Consider the following 15743-nt stretch of genomic DNA (forward strand, 5'->3'; position numbering starts at 1 on the left):
TCACGATCGATCCATGCTTGATATTTCACTTTAACTCGACTCGTCGCGATCTCAGGCATTTAAGTTTTCTTCACTTGACATTTATATTATTTTCACATATTTTCATACCTATTTACATTTTACAGTTTATTATCCATCGAATTTTCGTTATTTTCTAATATTAAACATATTTTATTATTATTTGTAATAAATCATACAAAAAAATAAGGCAACTAAAAAATTACAATTTTAAATTAAATTTTTAAAAAATAAAATTTTAAATGTTGATTTTTACAGTTTCGAGTGTATACAGTAAACAATTTTGCGTCATTGCGTCAAAAAATTTTGTGTTAAATATTTAATACTTTTTTGTGTTGATTTAACAGAATAAATGTTAAATTTACACAAAAAAGTGTACAGAAAAAAAAATTTACTTGAATTAAGTAAATAATTTTTAAGATTTTCATCTTCTTGATTTAAGTAGAAAAATTTTTAAACTAAGAAATTTTCTTGGTTTAAGTAAATTTTACTTGATCCAAGAATTTTTCGTCTTAGTTTAAGACAATGAAACTTTTCAAAATTATTTTCTTGGTTCAAGAATTTTTCTTTTGATTCAAGTTAATTTTTTTTTCTGTGTGTTAAATATTTAACATAAAAATTTTTAACACTAAGTTTTTTGACGCAATGACGCAAAATTTTTTACTGTGTAGAATCAAGTTAAAAATCTTTTGAAATAAGAAATTTTTCTTGTTTAAATTAATTTTATTTTGATAAAAAATTTTTTTGCTTTTAATTAAAGATTTAAATTACTCATTAAAGTCTTTATCAAATTTATTAAAATTATTTTTAGTTAAGGATTTTGTTTAAAATTTTTTCATCAGACTAACTTTTGAATTTTGTTATTTAATTAGCTTTAAAAAAATATTTTCAATAAAAAAAATAAAAAGTGGATTAAATGTAAAAAAGAAAAATAAAATAAAAAGGAGATAATTGAATTAACGAGAATATTTAACCGGTCAATTGTTACCGTTGTTAGTTGTTGCTTTGGTAGTTAAAATACAAGCCGAGAAAATGCTTGCGAGGGAAGAAGAATAAATTTCCTTGAGGAAGAAGAGCTGCAGGAGGAGTAGAAAGAGGAGGATAAGCGTCTATTATAAAACGTCCACATATTTTACGGATACCTGATGCGTAACGTCAGTGCATATGTAGTAGAAAAGGGGTATCGCGGCATACCGAGCGTTCTAGGATGGAGATAAATATGTATAGATGTATAAATTTAAAAAAGAGCTACACTAAAAAATAGATGGTGAATAAAATGAAACAAAAATAATAAAATGCAGTGCGTACACCCCCGCGATCTTACGGGAATGTGGGCGTTAAGGTGCGTTCAAGTATATAGTATATCGGGCCCCCGGCGTAAGCACTGACCGAGAGAAATCCGCGACCGATATATAGATATATATTTATATATATGTAGGCATATTTTAAAGAGTGTGTTATCGGTCACGTTGGAGGCGGCACGAACTTTATTGCCAGTACGTGCTGTTTATCAGCCCCGCTGCTACGTTTATATTTGTTAATTAAACAGTCTCGTCTCTTTACTCTCGACCTACCGTCTCTGTTTTGTTTTTTGCCTTTTCATCAAAACATATTTTTTACCAAAAAATATTTTTTTAGTTATCAAAAATTACAGTTTGTAATATAATTTATAGATGTTGGAGCTTAATAGAAGCTCTGAGCAAAAAAAAAATGGAAATAATGCAGTTTGAAAATTGAATTCTGCACAGTAAAAAATTTTGCGTCATTGCGTCAAAAAACTTAGTGTTAAATTTTTAACACTTTTATGTGTAAACTTAACATTTATTCTGTTAAATCAACACGAAAAAGTGTTGAATATTTAACATAACAATTTTAAACACAAAATGGATTGTTCGAAAAGGCTTGATAATAAACTGCAGCGTCTAATGAATAATACTATTAGATTTATATAGAACATCAAACGTGATGAACAAATTACGCCGTATCGGCATTCATTAAACTGGTTGCATATAAAGTCACGAAGATTGTACTTCTTAGCCTGTTATTTCTATAAGTTACTTAACTCAGGACAGCCGAAATACCTAAGGGAGATGTTCATCGAAGAAGATCCAAGTATTAGACGATCTGATAGAATAGCTGAAAAACAAAATAATGTCACCTTTAAGACACCAAATTATGTCACAACCAGCTATGAACATTCCTTTATTGTTTCAACTATTCGGCTGTGGAAAGATCTACCAACTAAAGTTGTAGATTCTCAGAGTTTAGAAATTTTTAAAAACAAAATGTTCGACTATTTGCTAGAACTTGAATTAAAAGATCATTAATTCTCATTATCTTTCAACAATTTCTCTCAAACTGCGCTGGTTATGACAAATCAAATTTCAAACTTATCAAACTGTTTTGTATTATTTAAAATATCCTAGTTGTTGAATTGTTAAATTCTTTAATTAATCAAGTTACTGTATCTCTAATTATGTCCAAATTTTATTGCTCACTAAATTTCTTACGTGATACTATGTTACTATGTTACTATGTTATATAAAACATTTTTCGTATACAACTTGCCATTCGGCATTTGCCTTGGCATATTTTTTCAAATAAATAAATAAATAAAAAAAAATTTTTTTGACGCAATGACGCAAAATTTTTGACTGTGTAGAGAAATAAAATTTTTATCAAAAATTTTTTTAGTGTTCAATTTCCTGCGCGGAAAAAATTAAATCTTAATAATAATAATAATAATAATCATATGATAGTAATAATTAATAAAATGACATTTGATTTTTGCAATATCGATAGTATTACCTTAATTCAAAATTTGAATTTTTAAAATCTCCCAAACTTGAACTTTAACTTAATAAAAACCTTTATTAAATTTTTTTACATTATTTCCCTTGTATTAGAATCAGAATAAAAATTTTTGAAAAATCTCAATACTTCTTTCTCAAATCTCGCTCGAGTAAATTTTTCCATCAGTATCCCAACAAAATACAAAAAAACAAAGTATTGTCGGCAAGTTGCAAGTAAAAAAGTACTTTACAACCGTTTATTTTATTTACTTAACTGAAGCGACTATTTTTGTTCAGCATTTATATATTCTTTATTTATTTTTTCTCCCAGCAAAGATTGAGAAGCGTATCATTTGCATGTCTGCATTTGCAGGTCGAGCCAGCGACGAAAATGTCTTAGGCAGTTTCAGTCTCAGTCTGAGTCTGTGAGATCGCGGAGAGTGCGTAACGCAAAGGATGAGGATGCACGAGCAGAGAATCGCCGTCGTCGTCGTCGCCGTCGGGTCGTTCGACTTGACTCGATTTTTAAGAGTAGCGCAGAACGCCAGGAGATATATCTCCCGATGTGACTGCGACGGGGGGACTAAGGAGGAGTAAAACAGAAGAAAAGAGAAGAGAGCCCTTTCTCACTACCACATGCTTGCTGCATAGCAGTCAGTACTACACTTAGAAGCAAATCCAGGTACAGCCAGAATATAGGCAGAAACCACCCGCTTCCCTTTTACTTTAAGAGCCACAGTATATACTTATATATTGTGTAAGTCGTATCGCATTTACTTGCTCTTCTTCTCAATTCTCATTCTCATTCTCATTCTCTCGCGTCCCCTGCACTGGTTCGGTCCCTTTGCCTTTACTCGTATTTATATTATATCGACTCTACTCAGCTTGCGAGATACTACACGGAGGCAACTGTTGGCGTCTTGGCACACATGGCACACACGGCACACACCAACTCTCCTTTCCACCTTTTATACTAAACTCTTTTACTCCCTTTTATTTTACTTTGCTCTTCCACACAAATACACACATATATACCCTCACCCTCTTGCAATCGATTTATATATAAATATATAAGAGGAAGGATATATAGGATATACAGGAGAGACAGAACCCGCCGCTGTGGAGACAACATAAAGATTTAAGACTCTGAGTTGCGCCAATAAACATGCTGTGTGCTCAGGATCTCGGAGACTGGTGCCTTGGAGATCTCCGAGTGTGCATTTTGCTTCTGTGTTCCGTTTTCTGTTCCGCTCGGTTCGCCTCTTTCAAATATATTTATATTTTTATAAAGAGAAAGAAAAACCGAATCCTTATTTTTTTATATTTATTTATTTATGGGGTAAATAATGTACGTAAGTACAAGAGCAATGAACCAGATTCAAAGCAAAAAATTTTTCATACCCTCTTTTTGCAACCTTTAAGGTTTAAAAATCATTTTTTACATTTAGTTTGACTGTACGGGTCCTATGGGACTGCTAAAATGTATTAAAAAAATTTTAAAGGGATTTAGTTTTTATTTTTAATATTAATTTTCAAAGTTTCAAATAGTAATTCAAACTCTACTCCGGAAAATTTCCTGCTAGTAGTTTTTAAATTAGTCTAGTAAAAATTTAATCAGTGTATGTGTGATGCATCCACAGCTTCAGATAAACGCCAAGATAATTGGTAAAGTTGAACACGCAAGTTAACAACGCGAACGCTGTCAATTTGGAAGAAACTTATGTGCTTCAATTTAGTGAAGTTGAACATAACTTCACTGTTGTTTACTAACTTGCCTTCAGATCACGCAGTAGATTCACTCCAATTTACAGTTTGGTATATAGGCGACTGCTTGGAAGTTTGAGTTTGTCAGATTTAATCAATAAAGTTTGGAATGTTGAATATCTCACTAATTACAGTCTCATAAACATACTGACTAATTAGATCAACTAATAATTTATAAAGGAGAAAATTCGCTTTAGAAATTAAAAAACATTGAAGTATACTGTGAAAAAAAAAATGATGAAACAATGCCTTGCACTCACAGAAAAAAAATGTTCTTGAATCAAGTATATAATTTTGAAGAACTTAATATTCTTGATTTGAGTAGAAAAATTCTTAATTTAAAGAAATTTTTCTTGATTTAAGGAAATTTTACTTGATTCAAGATAATTACCCTCTTCAAAATTATATTCTTGGTTCAAAAATTTTGCTCTTAAATCAAGTTAATTTTTTTTTTAGTGCTGATAGAAGGATTTGTTTATAGTTAAAAATATTTGTTAATATTTAACAAATCATTTATTAGAGACCACTTTTCAGTCCTTAATAAATATTTCTTAGTATTTAAAAGGATTTATTAATATTTAATAAATTAATATCAGATTTATTAAATACAAACAAATCATTTTGAAAACTAAGAAATAGTTGTTTAATACTAAAAAGTGGTTTCTAATAAATGATTTGTTAACTATTAACAAATATTTTTTAATACAAATAAATCCTTCTATCAGTGTGGTCTAAATAAGTAAATTCTGTAACTATTTTTTATTGAAAATCAATAGAAATAATTAACTCCCCTCAAAAGATTAAAACTTTCTTCAAGTTTTCCATTCTGGCTCATCAAAGAGTCTTAACCAAAATCAGCTTACTCAACTTTTATGCTTGGTGAACCTTTCAATAAAATTTAGACTCAAAAACACCTCGACTGCTAGTCGATGCATCATAACTAACCCAAAGCCAGTACAGAGAGCACAGAACTGTTGGAGCAACCACAGGGTGGTAAGCTCTTCTCTTCTCTACTCTTATACACTCACTGCACCTTACCTGAAGTTAGTATTAGCTCGTAACTTATATATACCATCATACCTTCCTTATTCTTTCTTCTCTCTACGTCTAGAAGAACTTGTTATGTGGTGCTGCTGTAGATACTTCTACTTGGTCTTGCTAACTAAAGGTGGGTGCACCTCTCACATGTGTGTCTGGTACATGTATACGAATCCTTAGGTATCCCCAGGACTACATAATACCCTTCCTGGCTGCTATATCGTTCTCTCTTTCTCTTATTCTTTGTCTTCTTCAACGGAGTGTCTTACTCATTCTACTTATTCGGTATAAAAGTCACCTCGTGAAGGTAAAACCTTCGGTAGTAAAGACACCACCACACCACTTCAACCATTATTGTTTCTTTCTTCTTCTTCTACTCTTATTTTCAGTCCTTTTGCCCGTTTTCTGCTTCCGCAAACGACAGCCCGCTTATTTATACCCAAAGGTTTTACTTTGGATCGCACACAGGAGCGAGAAACTCCGAGAGAGCACACTTTTTTAAAATAAAAAACAAAGTTAAAATAACCCATGCACAAGCCCATCCTCGATAAAAAATATTCAACTAAAATAAGACCTGTACTCAAGTAAAGTATTTACTTTTATTTCCCTTAAACGCTTGAAGAACCAGACCAACGTATCTTTATTTTTTGGCGTATGCTAATATAACCAAACAGTGAGAAATTCTCACATAAGAATTGCACGAGAATGAAGAACGAAGATTGAAGCTTGAGGATTCAAGAGATCAATGATCAAATGTGTAACGAGAGATAGCGACATTCAATTGAAAAATGGATTTCACATTTGTGAAATGGATTAGTATTAGTATATGTGAATAAGGGAAGGGAAGGGAAGGGAAGAATAAGTTGTGAGTACGCTGTAAGAGAATGAGATAAATAAACAGAAACAATTCCGTTAGTGCATCACCTGTCACATGAACCGGATGGATCACATGCAACAGGTCTATATAGAATACTCAATTGACGTCGACTGATACTTTGAGACACTGACTTTTCTTATTCTTATAAGTTTTGTTACATCTTACGTCTTGCAGTTTGCAGTAAGAAGTAGTAAGAATAGATGTCGGTGTGCATCGATCGAGTCTTTCGTTTTGTTTTGTCGTACTGTGCATAACAGCCAGTACAGTAGGAGGAAGAGTAGAGAGTCTATCACTATACGCTATACGCGGCTGGTTTATCTCTGCCCGGGGTACAAGAGAGCTACCCATGTCGAGCTTTATCTCTTTGTACTACTTCAATGTACGCCACCGCGGCTCTGATGGGTCGTGTGTCCGTCAATGGCACACATGTCTGCCACGCGCCGACTCTGCCTACTCGGTATAAATTTATATGCTCTGACTTTTTTTTATTTTCATTTTTGTAAGACTAATTTTTTTATTAAGAGTTTGGACGTACTAATTTTTTAAAAAATGAATTTTTTGGTTTAAGAATTATTTTCGAGAATTATTTAAAAATAAATTTTATCGAATTAAATATTTGAATATCAGTCAGTAAATGTTGTAAATAAAGTTTCGTGCGTTAAAAATTTTTAGTGTGTATAAATATTAAGAGCCTCGACTCGATGAGTGGTAAAATAATTTACGACTTCCCACAATTTCTATTATCCTTAAAAAAAATATTAATACCCAAAAGAAAAAAAAGATGTAAGGTGGAATAAATATGATTTAGGACAGGTGATTTATTTATACAGGTATCGGTTGTGCGTAAGCGCAGTAAGCAAAAACCTGTAGTACTATACGCTGAACGCTCTTCATGATTTATTCGGGAACAAAGAAGCTAAGCTGGTGGTGACTTGCGCATCGCTACCGGGTGTGTTAAAGTAACACGCGATGACACCTACAAGCTTTGTTGCTACTCGTGATTCACTTTAAATTCGCATCGCGAGACTCAAGTCGATGTATTTCTCCCCGTACCGGCCATTTTTTCTACTCTTGTTCCCTTATTTTTGTTTATACCTCACACCTCTAGACTTAAAGTTTATTCATCATTACAATCATTATTTCTGTCGTTCACTGATAAAAAAATTAACTTAATTTAAATGAAAAAGTCGTAAACAAATAAACAATTAAAAAAAATTTTTTTTTGTTTTGAACTAAACAGAACAATTCTTAAACTAAAAGATTTTTCTTGATTTAAATAACTTTGTTTAATAATTTTAAAATTATAACTAGTAACCTTGCAGTCACTATGTCATAAATATAAATAATTAAAATTTTGCTTTATTAAATAATGACTTTTGTTAAATTGCACTGTACTTTCTTAAATATTGAAGATTTTAAAAATATAAGCTCATCCTGTTGTTACACTCATCAAGACCTTTCATTTAAGTACCCACATCAATTTTTCATATATTTTATATATATATATATATATATATATATATATATATATATATATATATATATATATATATATATATATATATATATATATATATATATATGTATTAGAGTGTATAAAAAAAAATCGAATATTTTTTTTTTTCAACGAGCATTGAGAAATCGTCAGAGTATCTCTAGAAAAAGATCCTCTGAAAATATGAGCTCTTAATATTAATATTTAGAGGTAGCGTCAAGTAATTTCTATTTCCCATTTAAATAACATAGAAAAATATTCTTTTAAAGTTTGGAATTCTGTTACGTGACAACGAGCTACTTTATAGATAAAACTAAACCTTTTTCTTATGGGCAATTAAATGCTCTACAAAAAAGGTCTGATAGAAATTTTGCGTAAGTCAAACTGTTTAAAAGATATTGAGCTTCAAACTTCGGACTGTTAAAAATTACGGTTTGTTTTCGTCTTAAACACAAGAACATCAGTTTATATGTATTAAAAACCCATTATTATTATTAACTTTAGAATAATAATATGCATATATTTAATAGAATGCTTGTCCAAAATTCTTAATAATTTGACAAATGCTAATTTTTATTAATTATTAACGAAAAATATTTACTTATGGGTCATTCCATGTCAAATCAAACAATAGTTGAAAACAAACCCTTTCGATTTGGACAGATTTTGGTCAGAAGTTTTCTTTTATCATACAACGAAGTTTTGTAAAAGGAGAAAAAAATTTTTTTTTTCAAAAATATGCAAATTCGAAATTTTCCAATTTTTCCAGTTTTTCAATTTTGATTTTTTAATATCTCGAACGCTATTATAGATACAGGAATAGACTTTCGTTTGTTTGATAGAGGACACTTGGGGCTATTGAAAAAAAAAAAAAAAAAAAAGTAGTTGAAACCAATTTATCATTTAATAATTCCAGGTCGTGTATTTAATTTTTAAATGCTCAAAATTACAATACAATGTATTCGCATTTCTGAACCTCATTTAGAAATAGCAAAAAAAAAAAAATTTTATTTTGAGTTCAAAAATTCACATTTAAAAAAAAAAAGTTCTAAAAATTTCAGGATCTTCTAAGACTAGTACAATGTTTTATACAAAAAAAATTGAGCCAAAATTTTGATGTTGATTATCATTTTCGACGATGTTCAAAAATTCAAAATTTGACAAATTTGGCATTTTTCAAAATTTTTTTCCAAAACTTATTTTTTTTCAATAGCTCCAAGTGTCCCCTATCAAACAAACGAAAGTCTATTCCTGTATCTATAATAGCGTTCGAAATATTACAAAATCAAAATCGAAAAAATTGGAAAATTGCATACCTTAAGCGCGAAGCGCGCAGGTATGCTCTACTCTCGCCTAAAAATCGTGATTTCGATTAAAACGTGATTTTCATAATTTAAACGAAAAAAATTATGGATAAAAAGCATATTGAAATAAATAATAGTAACTAGAGAACACGTTAAAAAAATTTTCTTATCGATTAAATAAGATTTCTCAGAAAAAACTCGATTTTCTGATGAATTAAATGGATAAGAGCGTGGTATTCCCCTGAATAAAAAAAAAGTATTGAGATAAAGAAAAAAGTATTGAAAAGTATTGGATTGACTAGAAAACCAATACTTTTCAAAACTTTTTTCTTTGTCTCAATACGTTTTTTTAATCAGGGTCACGGGAGCTATGGGCTTAATAACACCACAACTTTGTCAAAAATCACTTTCACGATTTAATTTTTTTTTGTTTTATTCCTGAGGAAGTTTATCAAAACCCTTGTAAAAATTGCGTATCAAAATAATTCCGTTTCGATACAGTTAATTTTTTCGATTGTCAGTTCAGTGACTTTTTCTGCGATTTCGGCAGCCATATATATTATTTTTCATAAACAGAATTGAAATAACTATAAACAAGCAGAAACTATACATACATGATGGTATAATTACTAACTGTTTTACCATCTGTTAAAATTTTTCTTTAGTTCGACCTACAGAGGTGATAATAGTACTCGCGGAAAAATTCAAATTATAAACGAATAATTTTTTTTATGATCTAAATAATTTATGTATGACATGAGCGCTTAAGGCATGCTCATTTGGATTTTCCAAACTTTTTCAAATTTGCATATCTTTTGAAAAAAAAATTTTTTTTTTCCTTTTACAGAACTTCGTTGTATGATAAAAGAAAACTTCTGACCAAAATCTGTCCAAATCGAAAGGGTTTGTTTTCAACTATTGTTTGATTTGACATGGAATGACCCATAAGTAAATATTTTTCGTTAATAATTAATAAAAATTAGCATTTGTCAAATTATTAAGAATTTTGGACAAGCATTCTATTAAATATATGCATATTATTATTCTAAAGTTAATAATAATAATGGGTTTTTAATACATATAAACTGATGTTCTTGTGTTTAAGACGAAAACAAACCGTAATTTTTAACAGTCTGAAGTTTGAGGCTCAATATCTTTTAAACGGTTTGACTTACGCAAAATTTCTATCAGACCTTTTTTGTAGAGCATTTAATTGCCCATAAGAAAAAGGTTTAGTTTTATCTATAAAGTAGCTTGTTGTCACGTAACAGAATTCCAAACTTTAAAAGAATATTTTTCTATGTTATTTAAATGGGAAATAGAAATTACTTGACGCCACCTCTAATATTAATATTAAGAGCTCATATTTTCAGATGATCTTTTTCTAGAGATACTCTGACGATTTCTCAATGTTCGTTGAAAAATAGTATATTGTGCCACAAGGGACGAAAGTACTACATTCTGTCCCGCGTGTGTGATTGCCACCCGAGCCGAAGGCGAGGGTGGCAAACACGCGGGTGAGGATGTAGTACTTTCGTCCCGTGTCACACATACTATTTTTTCTCCTGCCAAGCCGAAAGTTCGCGAATCTTTTAATGCAATAGCATCGTAGGTAATCATGGAAGGGGTCCAGGGGCGAAGCCTGGTGGCTGGGGCGGAGCCCCCAGTCAAGAAAAAATACAATTTAAAATTATTATTTAAGTAAAGATATTAAAAAAAATAATTAGTGTTATGAAAATAACAAAATAATTTTTATTATAACTTTAAATAATCATTTTGATAAATATTAATAGTAATTATAAGCATTCATTTAATAATAATTATGGATAATCTTAATGATAATATTAGATGATAATTTTAATATAAGAATAATTTTAGTGACTTAATTTAAAATTATCATAACTAATAATTTAAAATTATTATTTAAGTAAAGATATTAAAAAAATTAATTTTGTGTTATAACTTCAAATATTCATATTGATAAATATTAATAGTAATTATGAGTATTCATTTCATAATAATTATGGATAATCTTTATAATAATATTAGATGATAATTTTAATATAAGAATAATTCTAGTGACTTGGTGATTTAACATATTTTATGTAAATCAACCTTTTTTTGGTACAATATGATAATTTTTGAAATTTTCAAACTATAACATTATCACTAAATTATCACTAAACATTATCACTAAATTACATTATTTTTATTATAATTATAGTATATTGCACTAATGACGCAACATGAAGTGCTGACGGAAAAAGTATGTGTTAAAGAGAAGAACGTACAATGCGTGAGAGCCGATGTAGGCACTATTGCGCGTGCGCGTTCATTTATTCCGAGGATAGAAACTGCTGTTTTATTCCGGCTGCAAGCGGAAGGTATTTGAACTTTCGGCTTAGGCAGGAGAAAAAAAAAATATTCGATTTTTTTGATACACTCTAATATGTATATATGAAAAATATATCAAAATGCATGTGGGTACTCAAATGAAAGGTCTTGATGAGTGTAACATCGGGATGAGCTTATATCTTTAAAAATGTCAATAGTTCACAAATGACAAGGTCATTTCTTAATTATATATCTAAAGATTAGATGATAACTATTATATTTTAAGATAATAACTGTTACAATCTCTCAATTATTCGTATTATAAATCACTTTTTGGAGATTAAAAAGTTGATAGTAAAATTTATCCGTACAAAAACAGTTTCACTGTAAAAAAATCGCGCCAAGTCCACGTTCATAAGACTATTAAGAAAAAAAAATTTTATTTCTTTACAAAAAGATATAAAATAAAAAATTAAAAAATCCAAGATACCGATATGGTTGTATATAATTTTCGGAAATTAAAAAAAAATTTTTTGTAAATTTAAAAATTAAAAGAAACAATTTTGGAACGTATTTAGTGTGCGTGGTTGCAAAGTATTTTACTTTTAATGAAATTCGTAAAATCTATTTACTAGGACTTAAAAAAAATTGAAATACACAATGACGCACACCAAGTACGTTCCAAAATTTTTTTTTTAATTTTTAAATTTACAATAAAATTTTTTTTAATTTCCGAAAATCAAATACAATCATATCGGTTACTTGGATTTTTTAATTTTTTTATTTTATATCTTTTTGTAAAGAAATAAGAAATTTTTTTTTCTTAATAGTCTTATGAACGTGGACTTGGCGCGATTTTTTTACAGTGAAACTGTTTTTGTTCGGATTTTAGTATTTTTTGTAATTATAATAAAAATTTACAATTGGTACCAACTTAAATCTCGCATTGGCTGCATTTTTTATAGCAAACTATCCCCTTGAAGCTACAGTTTATGTAAAAACGATTCCAGCGCACCCTGGCGGATGTAGATGCAAGCTGTGAAATGTATTTTTTTAACTGTAGTTTGCCATCTATCGGAAGATTACCATGCATTCTCGAATTATTTAGTCTGTGGCATGTCACTTTTTACATAGAAAAAAAGTCAGGATCGAAATTTTTGAGCTTGCTATAGTTTGTGCTGATAAAATTTAATAATTTAAAGTAGATTAATTGTTATAATTGAATATAATTAATTAATATCATTAAAATAAAGCATGAATTACTGTTATAATATACAATTTAGGAAAAAAAAGTACCGTAGAATTAAATAAAATTTTGCAACCTCAAAATACCGTTCTGCTTACAGTAAACATAGTCGGTAGTCTGGCGCTCCGTTTACAACGGATTTGAACGGAACTTGGCGCCAGATTCTACCGAATCTGTGGATAATTTTAAATTTTGAATTTAATGAGTGAATTCTGATAAATAATATAAAAATTAGATAATAACGTTCATAATATTGCTGATATTTATAAATATTTTAGAAAATAAAATTAATCAGCTCTTATTAAAACCAAGAATTGTAAATTTAATTATACGGTTAGTAGATATTTTAATTTTAAATTTAAAAAATCTCTACAATAATTAGATAATAATTCTAACTATTCATGGTTGAAGACTTTTTTTCATAGATCAAGTTAATTTTTTTATCAGTGTTGTGATTTTTTGTCATCATCATCATCATAAATCTTGCTGATAAAATAGCCTAGATGAATACGGAAGAGCATTAGTCCTTAAATCGCAGTAGTAGGCAATATTTATTTGGACAGAGGGCGAGTCAGAGAAATAAAATAAAATAGATGTGCCATCTATGTATTTTTTTGGTCTTGAAAAAATAAATAAAGTTGGGCTTAGTTGTGGCAGTGCGTTTGCCGGTAAGCAAAAGCGAAGCCGAACAAATAAATGCTGGAAAACAGGAACAAAACCGACATTATGTGGCATTAACATACAAAGTATGTCAGCGCCCATGGTCTCGAGAGGCATAACATAGTATCGTTCGCATACTACGTTACCTCGCCCTGCTGCTCCTGCTCCTGCTCCTGGCATCACCGACCAAAGACCGACTATAAGTATAAGTATAAGTATGAGACCAAGACCGAGACCAACATCAGAAGCACCAACAGTTTATTCCAACCTCGCCAAGACTAAGGACTAAAGACTAAGGACTAAGACTCGAAACAACAACTGAGAACTGATTCTTTTATTCCTCGGTATTGAGTCTACTTGTTTCAGGGTCTATAAGGCTATAATGAACAATAAAATTCTAAATAGGATGCTTTAACGATTATATTATATTATTAAGAGAAAATTCTCTGCCCAAGAAATACCAGCAAAGATATATATCAGGGTGGCGCAAAAGAACCGGCTAAATTTTATTTTTTCAAGTCTTACACTGAAAAAAAAAATTCTTGACTGTAGTGCAAATTTTCTTGAGTCAAGAAAATATTAAAGATTGAAAATTTCTTGAATTAAGTCAAAAGTTTCTTGAGAAAATTTCTTCTTGCTCCAAAATAACTTTTGTTTTCTTTAAAATTTTCTTGGCGCAAGAAAGTTGTTTTTTGTGTGTAAGCACTGAAAAAAAATTTAACTTGAATTAAGACGAAAATTCTTGAACCAAGAAAATAATTTTGAAGAGTTTCAATGTCTTGAATCAAGACGAAAAATTCTTGAATCAAGTAAAATTTACTTAAACCAATAAAAATTTCTTAGTTTAAGATTTTTTCTACTTAAATCAAGAAGATGAAGTTATTCAAAATTATTTACTTGATTCAAGTATTTTTTTTTCTGTGTCTAAAAACATTTTTTAAAGTCATTTTCAAAAATCAGCTCAAAAAAATTTTACGACACTCAAATCAGCAAATTTTTAAACATTTTTGGTTTTTTTTTCATTGATTTAAATAGAACTAAAATAATATTTTTCAAAAAATGCATCTTTTATTTTTTTATAATATTTTGTTCACTAAAAAAAAATTTCGAAAGTTTTCGAAAATATTTATTCGGCATTTTTAAAAATTCAAGAAGCTTTAAGCAATTTTAAAAAAATAAAATTACGGCTTTAAATTGTAAGATTGTACATAATATAATAACGAGAAAAAAGATTATAAGTAAAAAAACAATTTAATTTTTGAAATGTTTAAAAATTTTGTATCAAGCTGATTTTTGGACTGAATTTTTAAAGCATGATAAATTTACATATTTAAATAATTCAGTTTTTTGCATCACCATAATTTGTATCTATTTTTTAAAGAGTAATTAATAAAAAAAAACTTCACAATTACCTCTTAGTAGATAAGTTTATTCAAGGAAAAATTTATGCTTGATAATTTATCTATTATATTTTGTAATTAATCGTTAAATTACTTGAATTTCGAAAGACCCTCTAAATTTAGTTAAAGAAAGTGACTTTAGCTTCACTTTATGGTAATCGACGATCAAATTATTTATTTATTCATTGATAGTGTTATCTTTCGAACAAAATTTTAAGTAATAACTTTTAATATTAACGCAATACTGGATAATGTATTGAACTCATGAAAATCTGTCCACTAATGTAAAAAATAATTTCCAACTTTGAGCTTTGAAATTAAATATACGTATAAATAAATACGTCATTTATCTAATCCCAAAATTTAAAAAAGATTCACCGTTTAGTTACTTAGATATTAAATTTTAAAAATCACATATTTTATCTCCTTATACACGGGCTCTTATGGCGGACAAACTTTTGTCGAGACTTTAATTATTTTTTTCGATATTAACCTCCCAACTTTAACGGATAAAAATCTAGACACAAGAAACTTGTATTATTGCAAAATATAAAAACAATTTAATAATAATACATTACCGATATAATTTTTGAAATATTTAAAGTCAAATTTTATGTTTGTAACTCGTTTACCGTCAGCTATTTATTCGAATAAAGATTTGACAACATCGCGTCAGCAGCTGAGAAAAAAGAAAAGGATAGAAATATAGTAACAGAGAGAGAAATGTTTAACTCACACACTCATCCACGTCTCTGTTATAGGTATAATCAAACGCGCTATTGCCAAATCTGTTTATTTATTCCGGCAAGTAATAA

The sequence above is a fragment of the Cotesia glomerata genome, linkage group LG2, assembly GCF_020080835.1.
Source record: "Cotesia glomerata isolate CgM1 linkage group LG2, MPM_Cglom_v2.3, whole genome shotgun sequence".
Taxonomy (NCBI): domain Eukaryota; kingdom Metazoa; phylum Arthropoda; class Insecta; order Hymenoptera; family Braconidae; genus Cotesia; species Cotesia glomerata.